The sequence below is a fragment of the Trichosurus vulpecula genome, chromosome 4 (assembly GCF_011100635.1).
Source record: "Trichosurus vulpecula isolate mTriVul1 chromosome 4, mTriVul1.pri, whole genome shotgun sequence".
Taxonomy (NCBI): Eukaryota; Metazoa; Chordata; class Mammalia; order Diprotodontia; family Phalangeridae; genus Trichosurus; species Trichosurus vulpecula.
The window spans coordinates 192,452,595-192,464,980 of record NC_050576.1 but is presented as its reverse complement, the minus strand read 5'-3'; the positions used below and the strand labels follow the sequence as shown (position 1 = coordinate 192,464,980).

General features: G+C 40.9%; 1 protein-coding gene across 2 annotated transcripts in view; it reads left to right on the top strand.

The window, feature by feature from the left end:
• Nucleotides 1-12,386, top strand: part of ARHGAP27 (Rho GTPase activating protein 27) — a 65,664-nt gene that overhangs the window by 12,395 nt on the left and 40,883 nt on the right. Inside the window, exon 1 of one of the 2 annotated variants that reach the window (XM_036757332.1) lies at nt 8,043-8,114. The exons of the other annotated variant lie outside the window; for it this stretch is intronic. The gene's annotated coding sequence lies outside the window, so the exon portion shown is untranslated. Of the gene's footprint in view, nt 1-8,042; nt 8,115-12,386 lie in introns of those variants that run through there. 2 annotated transcript variants of the gene reach the window in all.

The following is a 12,386-nucleotide window of genomic DNA, read 5'->3' as shown; positions in this document are numbered from 1 at the left end:
CCAAGAAGATATAGACAGGATTGAAGTGGAGTGGAATTTATATTTTTTAAATTTTAAATTTTATAAAGGGAAGCAATTTGATTTCAGTTATGCAGTCATGTTGCAAAAGAAAACACAAACAAAATAAAACAATAAAAATAAAGTTTAAAAAAGTATGTGTCAATTTGCATTCAGAGTACCGCAGTTCTTTCATCCATTCAGAACTGTCTTGGATCATTGTCTTGATCAAAGTAGCTAAGTTTTTCACAGTTGATCATACTGACAACGTTGCTGTTATCGTAGACAATGTTGTCCTGGTTCTGCTCGCTTCACTTTGCATGAGTTCATATAAATCTTCCCAGGTTTTTCTCAAACCATCATGTTCGTCATTTCTTATATAGCACAATAGTATTCCATAACAATCATATACCACAGCTTGTTTAGCCATTCCCCATTTGATGGGCATCCTCTCGATTTTCAGTCCTTTGTCACCACAATAAAAGGCTGCTATAAATATTTTTGTATAGAAGATCCTTTTCTCTTTTCTTTGACCTCTTTGGGATACAAATTTTAGTTGTGGTATTTCTGGGTCAAAGGGTATACATACTTTATAGCCCTTTGGGCATAATTCCAAATTGTTCTCCAGAATGGTTGGATTAGTCCACAACTCTACCAACAATACTTTAGTGTCCCAATTTTTCCATATCCTCTCCAGCAGGAGTCATTTTCCTTTTCTGTCATTTTAGCCAATCTGATAGGTGTGAAGTGGTAATCTCAGGGTTATTTTAATTTGCATTTCTCTAATCAATAGTGATTTAGAACCTTGTTTCATGTGACTATTGATAGCTTTGATTTCTTCTTCTGAAAACTACTTGTTCATATCCTTTGACCATTCATCAACTGGGGAATAGTTCTTATTTTAACAAATATGGCTCCGTTCCCTAGATATTTGAGAAATGAGGCCTTTATCAGAGAAACTTGCTGCAAAATTTTTCCCCAGTCTCCTGTTTTCCTTCTAATTCTAGCTGCATTTGTTTCATTTGTGTAAAAGCTTTTTAATTTCGTGTAATCAAAATGATCTATTTTACTTCCTGTAATCCCCTCTCTCTCTAGTTTGGTCATAAATTCTTCCCTTACCCATAGATCTGACAGGTACATTTTTCTGTGCTTCCCTAATTTACTTATGATATCACCCTTTAGTCTAAATCGTTTATCCATTTTGACTTTATCTTAGTATATGGTGTGAAATGTTGCTCTATACCCAGTCGCTGCCAAACTGCTTTCCAGTTTTCCCAGCAACTTTGGTTGTCAAATATTGAGTGTTTACCCCAAAAGCTCGGATCTTTGGGTTTATCAAACACTAGATTACTATGGTCTTTTATTATGGTCTATTGATTGTATACCTAATCTACTCCACTGATCCACTTCTCTTTTTCTTACCCAGTACTAGATCGTTCGCATGATTACCACTTTGTAATAGAGTTTGAAGTCTGGAACTGCTAGGTTGCCTTCCTTAACATTTATTTTCATTGATTTCCTTGATATTCTTGACCTTTTGTTCTTCTATTTTATCTAGCTCTATAAAATAATTCTTTGGTAGTCTGATTGGCATGACACTGAATAAGTAAATTAATTTAGGTAGAATTGTCATTTTTATCCTACTGGCTTGGCCTACCCATGAGCAATTAAAATTTCTCCAATTGTTTAGATGTCTTTACTTCTGTGAAAATGTTTCGTAACTGTGCTCATACAATCCCTTGGTTTGTCTTGGCAAATAGACTTCCAAGTATTTTATATTATCTGCAGTTATTTTAAGTGGAATTTCTCTCTCTGTATCTTCCTGCTGGGTTTTGTTTCTAGTATACAGAAACGCTGATGATTAATGTGGGTTTATTTTGTATGCTGCAACTTTGCTGAAGTTGTTCATTGTTCCAACTAGTTTTTTACTCGATTCTCTAGAGTTCTCTAAATATTTCATCATATCATCTACAAAAAATGATAGTTTTGTTTCCTCGTTGCCTGTCTCTATTCTTTCGATTTCCTTTAATTGTCTTACTGCTATAGTTAGCATTTCTAGTATAACATTGAATAACAGTGGTGATATTGGACATCTTTGCTTCACTTCCTATCTTACCGGGAAGGCCTCAAGTTTAACCCCCTTAGAGATAATGCTTGTTCTTGGTTTTAGATAGATACTGCTTAGAAAGGCTCGATTGATTTCTGTGCTTCCTCGTGTTTTTAATAGGAATGTGTGTTGTATTCTTTCAAAGGCTTTTTCTGTATCTACTGATACAATCATATGATTTTTGTTGTTATTGGTATCGATATGGTCAATTATGCTGATAGTTTTCCTAATATTGAACCAGCCTTGCATTCCTGGTATAATTCCTGCCTGGTCATAGTGTATGATCTCCGTGATATATTGATATAATATATACTAACTCCTTGCTAGCATTTTGTTTAAAATTTTTGAATCAATATTTATTAAGGAAATTGGTGTGTAGTTTTCCTTCTCTGTTTTTGCTCTCAAGACCATAGGTATCAAAACCATATTTGTGTCATAAAGGAATTTGGTGGAATTCTTTCTTTACCTGTTTTTTCAAATAGTTTATATGGTATTGGGGTTAATGGTTTGTTAAATGTTTAGGATTCAATTGTGAATCCATCCGGTCGTAGGGATTTTTATTTTGGGAGCTCACTGATGGCTTGTTCAATTTCTTTATCTAAGCTAGGGTATTTGAGTATTCTATTTCCTCTATTGCTAATTTGAGTAGTTTATATTTTTGTGTATGTTCATCCATTTCACTTCAATTGTCAGTTTTACTGGCTTGTAATTAGGTAAAATAACCCCTGATAATTGCTTTAATTTTATTTTCGTTGGTGGTGCATTCACCTTTTTAATTTTTGTTAGTAGTAATTTGGTTTTCTTCTTTCTTTTTTTAAGTCAAACTAACTGATAGTTTATTTATTTTATTGCTTTTCTAATAAAACCAGTTTTATTTTATTATTTTTATTATTTATTATATTATATTTATATATATTATATATAACAATATATTATATATTATTATTATTTAGTTTTATTTATTAGTTCATTTTTTTAAACTTTCAATGTTATTAATCTTACTGATTTTGCTGTCTAATTGTAGATTTTTAGTCTGTTCTTTTTTTAGTTTTTTTAGTTGCATGCCTGATTCAATGTAGAATATGATTAAACTTAGGACAGCAGGTTAAATAAAAGTTAACCATTTAAAAACCAACCATACTTTAAAACTCAAGTCAGCTACCTTGAATTCTACATTTCATCCAATTTTATCACAAGAATTTATTGTTAAGGCAGAAAAATCTAATATTACATGTAAGGAATGATTTTTGCATGTGTGGGTCAAACTAAGATTACAAATATATAAACACAGGGGTTGAATGGAATTTAACAAGATGAAACTCAATAGGGAAAAATGTAGTCTTACATTTAAGTTTAAAAATTTGACTTAATAGTAACAGCTACCCTTTCTACAACACTTTTAAGGCTTACAAGGCACTCTGTACTTTCATTTGATACTCACAACAACCCTTGGAGGTAGAGGATGTTATCATTTTCATTTCACAGATGAGGAAACTGAGGCTGAGAAAAGTGAAGTGACTTGCTCAAGGTCACACAGCTAATAACTGGCTGAGATGGGAGGTGAACTGTTCTCCCTGGTGGACTCAGGTCTAACACTCCACTCACCTGGCCATCTAGCTACTTTTACTTCAAAAGTAAAAAATAGAAGTTGGCGTAGCTAGATGGAAATTTGGCTGAAAAAAGATGTGGAGATTTTAGTGAACTATAGACTCAACATGGATCCTTTGTGTGACATGGCAGCCACAAGATCTGATGATCTGAGGTTGCACTGAGAGGCTCACTAATCAAGAAGAAAGAAGTGACAATCTGGCAGACCAAATCTGGAGCGCTGTGGTCAGATCTGGGCACCATATTTTAGGAAGAACATTGTATAAGCTTGACATCATCCAATGTGGTTGTGGAGTCTCCCTCTCTGTTCTCTGCTTTCACTTTCACACTTAAAAGCGGTGGCCACCTTCCTTCCCAACCCAACCCCATCTTTGGGCATCTCCTTAGGACCTGGTCACCATATACTGGGGATGCATCTTTATCCAATTCAGAATGGGCAAATCAACCTTTTATGCTTCTTCCTTTGTCTTCTTTCCCCTGCTCACTAGTCTAGCATTCAGTTTCTGACACCAAGGTCATCCCCTACATCCCAGGCCATCGTCAGTCATCTTGACTTTTGTCTTGCCATTGGACTTTGATGACTGAAAAAAATAGCGAGGTTGATGATTTTGTGCAACTCTGCCTCACTTAAATCCAATTCACCCATGAGTCAGGACATCACCCTGTGATGTCATTGGTCCTCTTCGAAAACGAAGGACAAACAACAACAGCAGCAGCAGCCATTCCTGGCACCATTTCTGTGTCCATCAGTCCCCCGCTTACCAATTTGTATCAAATCGAGATGCACAGGGAGTGATCACAAAAGGCACTGCCATTCATAGAATGAATGCTGTTGAAAGGCTATACAGGTCCAAGAGGCTTGAAAAAAATCTTATCAACTAACTGAGGGGGTTCAAATCCAGTTCTGCTACAGTCATCCATATGATGTTGTGCAAGCTACTTAACCTCCTTGAGCGCTTTTTTTCCCTAATCTACAAAATGAGGGGTGTTGGACTTGCTTTTGTCTAAATGCCCTTCTGGGCCTGAATCCAGTGAAGATTTCTGAGGAGAGTATTGACATAATCCTAGACGTACTTAAATTATCTTTAAAGGAAGCTTTAAGATGCAACTCAGACACCATTTTCTTATTTCCCCATCTGCTAGTACGCTTTCTCCCAGACTACCTATATGTGTTATTTATTTATTAATTTATTAACTACATTTATGCTGTAAATGTTTTTTACATATACTTGTTGACTTCCCCATTAGAATGTGAGTACGGATTGTTTCGTTCTTTGTATTTCTATCTTTAGGTCCAGCACTGTATCTGTCTGTCACACAGTAGGGCGATTAATAAATACTTGTTGGTTGACTGAGAATAAATTGGAGGGGGGAGTAGTGAATAAAAGCAGAAGGACCTCTTAGAAGACTATTACAAGGGTTGGGGCATGTGTAATGTCAAACTATACTTGGGTGGTGGATTGGGGAATAGAAAGGGACAGTTTGGAGAGATGTCATGACCTGGGAATGGACTGAACTTGATAAATGATTAGATACGAGAAGTAAGGGGAAAAAGAAAGAGTCAGAGATAATTTCCCTGAGGTTTCAAACATGGGAGACTTGGTGAATCAGGGGAAGCTCAGGCAAAAATAGTGATAGCAGAAAGAACAGATTTAGGGGGAACGATAAGTTCAGTTTGGGACATAATGTGTTTGAGATGCTGTTGGGTCATCCAGGCAGGGTGGTCCGTTGGAGGTTTGAACCAATAGATCATGAGAGGTCGGTGCTGGAGATGTGGACTTAGGAGTCATATGTATAGAGGGGATCATTGAAGCCTTGAGCAAATGAGATCACCAAGGGAGAGAATATATAGAGAGAAGAATACCAAGGGCAGGTTCTTGGCAAACACCCATGTGAAGGGCTCGGAAAGAGGATAGGGATCCAGAAAAGCAGACAGAAAAGGGTCAGTTAGAGAAGGAAGACGAAAACCAGGAGGGGAGAGTGTCAAGAAGAAAGGAGTGACTGGCAATATCAAATACTCAAAAGGGAAGTCAAGAAGCATGAGGCCTGAGAAAAACCTTTGGATTCTTGAAAATCAAGAGGCCATAGACAATCTTGAAAAAGACTTTGAACAAACAATATGTTTTTTTGCTGCAATCACCTGGACTCTAAAAGGAATGAAACTGATGATAGGTAACCCTTTAGAGGAGGAGGTCCATAGATAGATTTCAGGGGGTCTGTGAACTTGAATGGGAAAACATTTTTTCTTTATTTCATTATAATTGGCTTCTTTTGCAATCCTTTTCTAAAAAATTTCTTCAATAATATTTTTCCCAATTACATTTAAAAACAATTTTTAACATTCATTTAAAAAATTTTGAGTTCCAAATTCTTTCCCTCCCCCTCACCCCGAGATGGTTAGCAATTTGATACAGGTTATATACGTGCAATCATGCAAAACATATTTCCATATTAGTCGTGTTGTGAAAGAAAACCCAAACAAAAAAAAAACCCACAAAAATAAAGTTAAAAAAGAGTATACTTCAATCTGCATTCAGGCTTTATCAATTCTTTCTCTGGATGTCGATATCATTTTTCATTATGAATCCTGTCTTGGATTATTGTATTGCTGAGAATAGCTACAATTCATCATTGTACAATGTTGGTGTTACCATGTACAATGTTCTTCTGGTTCTGCTCACTTCACATCAGTTTGTGTAAGTCTTTCCAAGTTTTTCTAAAATCATCCCACTCATCATTTCTTATAGCACAGTAGTATTCCATTACGATCATATACTAGGACTTGTTCAGTCATTCCCTAATTAATGGGCATCCCCTCAGTTTCCAATCTTTGCCACCACAAAAAGAGATGCTATAAATATTTTTATACAAATAGGTCCTTTTCCTTTTTTTTTTCTTTTAATCTCTTTAGGATACAGACCTAGTAGGGGTATTGCTGGGTCAAAGGGTGTGCACAATTTGATTGCCCTTTGAATATAGTTCCAAATTGCTCTCCAGAATGTTTGGATCAGTTCACAACTCCACCAACAGTGCATTAGTGTCCCAATTTTCCTGCATCCCTTCCAACATTTATCATTTTCCTTTTCTCTCACTTTACCCAATCTGATAAGTGTGAGGTGGTACCTCAGAATTGTTCTAATTTGCATTTCTCTAATCAACAGTGATTTAGAACAGTTTTTCATATGACTATAGATAGCTGTAATTTCATCATCTGAAAACTGCCCATTCACATCCTTTGTATTTTATGTTATGCATTCTAAAACATTATTCTGAGAAGGGGTCCATGAGGTTAACCAGACTACTAAAGGGGTGCATGAGACAAAGAAAGGACTAGAAGCCATTCTCTCGAGCAGGTAGCAATTACATGAACTGCAGGTTCTGGAGGGGTGGGGGAAAACACTCTCTGGGTATAGCTGAACCAGATTAAAACGTGATTAGAAAATATTTAACAAAATTTAAAAATACAATAAAATGTAGATAACATTACATTTTTAAACTAAGTCAATGGCCCACCGGGTTCCTTATTTAGGGATTAGTGACTCCTGTTTCTATTTGAGTTTGACACCATTGATTTTAGGCATTTGAGATGCCTTTTTCCTGCTTTGCCTCATAGCCGGCAAATGAGTCAGATGGCATTTATTAAGGGCTTACTATGATTTTTTTTTCCCTCTTTTTAAAAATGTTTGTAATTTTCTTTTTCTTTTTCAATGAACATTCATTTTCTCTCCTTATGATCCCTACACCCCCATGTTGGGGGTGGAGGGTGAGGGGAAACACCTTGTAACAAATATGCTTAGTCAAATAAAGCAAATTCCTGCTTTGGCCGTGTCCAAAAATTTATGTTTCAGCATTCACCCGGTGCTAAGGGCTAAAGATATGAAGTTGAAAACACGGTCCCTGTCTTCAGTGTGCTCATATTACAATGGGGAAAACAACATATAAAGAACTATGTACTTACAAGAAATATATGGTGGAAATGAGAGATAAATGGGGAGGAATATTTCTGAGGCTGGGGGATTTCGAGGAACAAATCAGTGAGCCTTCACTGTCTTTCCCTTTCCCTCTGGAGGCAAGGAGGGCTTAGGTGGCAGTGCCAACCAAGGCTGGCCATGAAGGTGGAGCTCCCAGAGAGGCAGGCTCCTCCTTCCTCCTTGAGCCAGCCGCTTAGGAAGTCCAGGGGATGGGTCAGCAGGGAAAGGGTTACATCCAAGGAGGCTTTGGCCCCTCCCTATGCAAATAGCCCCAGAGGTGCCCCACCTGGGCGCTTGCCCCCCGGCCCTGGGAGGAGACTGAAGCCTCGGGTGTTCTGTGGATCTGGGCTGAGGCCAGAGCTGGGCAGCAGCAGGAAGAAGGAGAGGTGCTGGGTGCCAGCCACCTGCCAGCCCCACTCCTGCTCGGAACTGTGAGTAACCTTTCCTTCCCAAGTCCTGGGAATAGGAGCCTCCTAGGAGAGGAGGGCTCCCCCTGGGCAGAGCTGGGCATAGAGCAGGAGGCTGGGCCTCTCTCTCCTCCCTCCCCCCCTTCCTTTCTTCCTTCCTTCCTTCCTCTGCTTCCTTAACTGGCCCGGTGACCTCCAGTCTAGGTGGCCCCTTCTCTGCCCCTCCCCTCTTTCATGTCGCCAGCTCTCCCCTATACCCCGCTCTACATTCGTTATCTGCCTCTCCCAGGGACCCCTACTTTTTAACCTTCCTAAACTCCTAGCTAGCCTGGAGCCTGGCAGTGATTAGAAATGAAGGCATTCTTCCCTCAGGCCAGAAGCAGAGGGAATCGCCACTGGCCTCTGATCACACGCTGTCCTTAAGAGGCAATTAGTGAGAGCTCCAGGATCCTGTTTGCTGAAAGGCTATCCCTGAAGAGCAAAGGGTGGAATCCTGGGTGTCTCCCTGCCATCTCCCCCAGCAGCCCCACCAGTTTCATTCATAACTGGGCTATGTGACTCCTGGAAGAGCTAGGCCCTCCCACTGACTCACCAAACCCAACCCCTGACTGACCCAGGCATTCTTGCAGTATTAAGTCTCAATGACCTGAGCTCTGTTGAAGGAGGGACCCCTTCCCCACTTTTAAGGTGTGGGGCACCCACCGGTCAGCTTTTACCCATATCCTAAGGCCATAAGGTCATACCAGGCAGCATCTAAAGCAAGATCCAATTTGGGATCCAATAAGTTGTCTTTAAAAATAGTTTGATAACTGTATTTCAATATGATCTATTTCCTTTGTAATCTTATGGTTTTTATAAAATTTTTCATTTAAAAATGTTATTCTGTTCATGAAACTGTATATAGGTCTAAGGAAAGGCTCAAGCAAAGGCTTTTTCTCCCTTTCAATCCACACTCAACGAAAAAGTTAAAAACAAACAAACAAAAAAAAACCTCACACAGAAAAACACACCAGAGGATCTCCCCCCAAGCCATGGTGATCCCTTGGCCTCTGTTGAGTAACTAACTGTCCTCCTCCTCCTAAACTGAAACCTTCCTCACTCTGTTAGCCTTAGTCTTAGTGGAAATAAGCATTTATTAAGGTCCTACAATGTGTCAGGCACTTTACAAATACTATCATTTCATTTATCTTCACAACCGCCCTGGGAGATAGGGTGCTGTTATTATCCGCATTTTGTGGTTGAGGAAATTCAGGCAGACAGAAGCTATGTGACTTGCCCAGGGTCACACAGCTAGGAAGTATCTGAGGCTAGATTTGGACTCAGTTCATCCTAGGTTTAGTGCTCTATCCACATGGTCACCTATCTGCTTCTGGGTGCAAACTACTGAATATTAAGGAATTAAGATAATAGTTGTTTAGTGGAAAGGAGACCCAAGGCTTTAGGAGCCTTAACTATGTCTCTAACTAACTGTGTTACCTTGGGCAAGTAACTTTTCCTTTCTGGGCCTCCACTTCCTCAACAGCAAATTGGCAGAGGGTTGTCAAACGATCTCTAAGGCCCTTTCTGGTTTGTATATTCTGTGAATCTACAAAATACCCCATCCCCAGGACACATCTCACCTCCCCACCCCCAGCCATTTGGCTTTCCGGGATTTGAGTCAACCTTTGGTTTCTTTACCAGATCCAGTCTTCGGAGTGGCTGGGGGTAGTGGAGAGTGGGGAGAGGACAATCCGTGCCCAATTCCAGAACAGGGAGGAACTTTCAGTGCCAACCTCCAAAAGGGAGGCGTGACAGTTAATGCCGAGGTCCCAAGGCACAGAACAACCTGTGCTGATATCAGGGAAGGACAGAATGGTCACAGTGCGAACATTGAAAGGATAGTCCATAGCATTGTCTAGGGGGATGGGCTCAGCAGTCCAGGAGTACATGAGGTAAGTAAGTGAAGGTATCCAGGGGAAGAGGGGAGATGGTATTGGGGGAGGTGGGATGGTTAGTGGAAAGCAGCCTGGGGAGATAGGATGCTCGATGTAGGTGACCCTTATAGGTTAGGGTCGCAAGCTCATGTTTAGATTTTGAAGGGGGAGGGATTTGTTCTCCTATATCAAAGTTTCTTAGACTTGGGGCTGACAATAGGAGAGAGGAGGAAAAACATGAAAGAACTGTCCTTTCCCTCCCTTTCTGCTCCCACTTCCTGGGTCTCAGCTTCTTTCAGTGGCAGGAGGGTGGATTGTGTCAGTGGGGAGTTGGGAAACATTGGCCCCTGACCCAGGGGCCTCACCATCTGTCACTTGGACTCTGGAAAAAATGAAGAAAGAATTACCCCCAGGGGGCCTAGCTCCCATACTCTAAATACTTTCTTCTCCTTTCTCAGCTTTTCTGACCTCCACCTCTGTGGCCCTAACCAGGCACTTTGGATTGAGAGGGCATAGGAGTGGTGGGTCTGGGGTTTATGGGGAGGTCACCTGACAGTAAACACCTCTATTTTTCTCTCCCACCCCTAACTCCTCCCTACCCAAAGGGCTTTCCTGAAACTTGTACGTGGGGAAGAAACGCAGGCAGCCTCACAAGGTCACTGGCAGTTTGGGGGAATTAGCCCAGCTTTGCAGACATTTAATTGAAAGCCTTGTGACTGAAAAACCAGAATCACCTCAACTCACTTCCCTGGGTCACAGGCCTTGGGGGATGATGGTGGCCATGGGTACAAAAGAGTTAGACAATTCAGGTTTCTGCTCATACAGCCTACTCACACAGACAGAGTTAGGCACGAGGTAGTGTGAGGAGCCAGTATCGGGCTGGAGTGTCCTGTGACCTCGGGCAAATCATGTTTAACTGCTAGACCTCAGTTTCTTCCTTTAAAAAAAGACAGGTTCAGGCCTGGCCAATCTCTAAGAACGTAAGCTTCTTTGAAAACGGACTGCTACATTTCTGTCTTTGTTGCCACCCAGCCTGCCTTGCCCCAGTGCGATGCTCGACACACAGTAGGCACTTAAATTTTTGGTTTCTTTGCTGGAGAGTGGGTAACCTTGTCTCGACCAGGCTGGAAGGGCAGTGGTCTCTCACCAGCCTTATCTCACTGTGGATCACAGCAGAAGCTTGAACCTGGGCCTGCCATTCACTCTGCCTTAAGCAGCCTGGTCCCCAAGCCCGACGGGTTCCATATTGGTGTGGGATTTGCTTACTACAGCTCAGAACAGCTCCACCAAACTCAGGCTTCCCTCTTAGCAGTGATGACAATAGTGTACTCCAATAAATGTATGTGTTCTTGTCAATCCGACTGCAAGGGACTCAACCAAGACACAAGAGAGATTTTGCAGTTGTTTGTTTTTCATTTGGAACATGGGGGGGACAAAGTGCTTTTCATGTGCTTTGTCCGAATTGAGGAGCAGCTAGGTGGTGCAGTGGACAGAGTGTCAGACCTGGAGTCTTTCTGAATTCAACTCCGGCCTCAGACACTTACTAGATGTGTGACCCTGGGCAAGTCACTTGACCCTTTTTGCTTCAATTTTGTTGTTGTTGTTGAGTTGTGTCTGACTATTAAGTGTCTGAGACCAGATCTGAACTCACAAAGATGAGTCTTCCTGACTCCAGGCCTAGCCCTCTGTCCACTGTGCTACCTAGCTGCCTCAGTTTCCTCATCCGTAAAATGAGCCGGAGAAGGAAATGGTAAACCACTCCAGTATCTTTGCCAAGAAAACACCACAATGGGACTGCAAAATGACCCAACAACAAGAGCAATCTGAATTAAACCTCACAACAACATTATGAGATCAGCGGGGCAAGATATCATTGCATCCATTTTATGGAGGAGGCCTAGAGGAATGCAGTTCCTTGTCTGAGGTCACACACAGTGACTTCTTAGCAAAGCTGTGGCCAGCCTCCTGTGCATTATCCCGAACCTCTTCCCATGGTCCAAAAGCAGTGTGTAACAGCTAGAGAAATTCTATCTAGAGATATTCATCCTTTTGTGTGCAGAAAGTGTAGCATGGTAGATAATAGGAGCTAACATTTATATTGAGCCATAAAGTTGCCAGGTACTTTACATAGGTTAATTTTATCCTCACAACAACCTCGGGAGGTAGGTGCTATCGTTGTCCTTCACTTCTGTCCAATTCTTCGTGACCTCGTTTGAGGTTTTCTTGGCAAAAATACTAGATTGTTTTGCCATTTCTTTCTCCAGCTCATTTTATAGATGAGAAACTGAGGCAAACAAGGTTAAAGTGACTTGCCCAGGGTCACATAGCTAGGAAGTGTCTGAGGCTGGATTTGAACTTGGGTCTTCCTAACTCCATGCCTGGT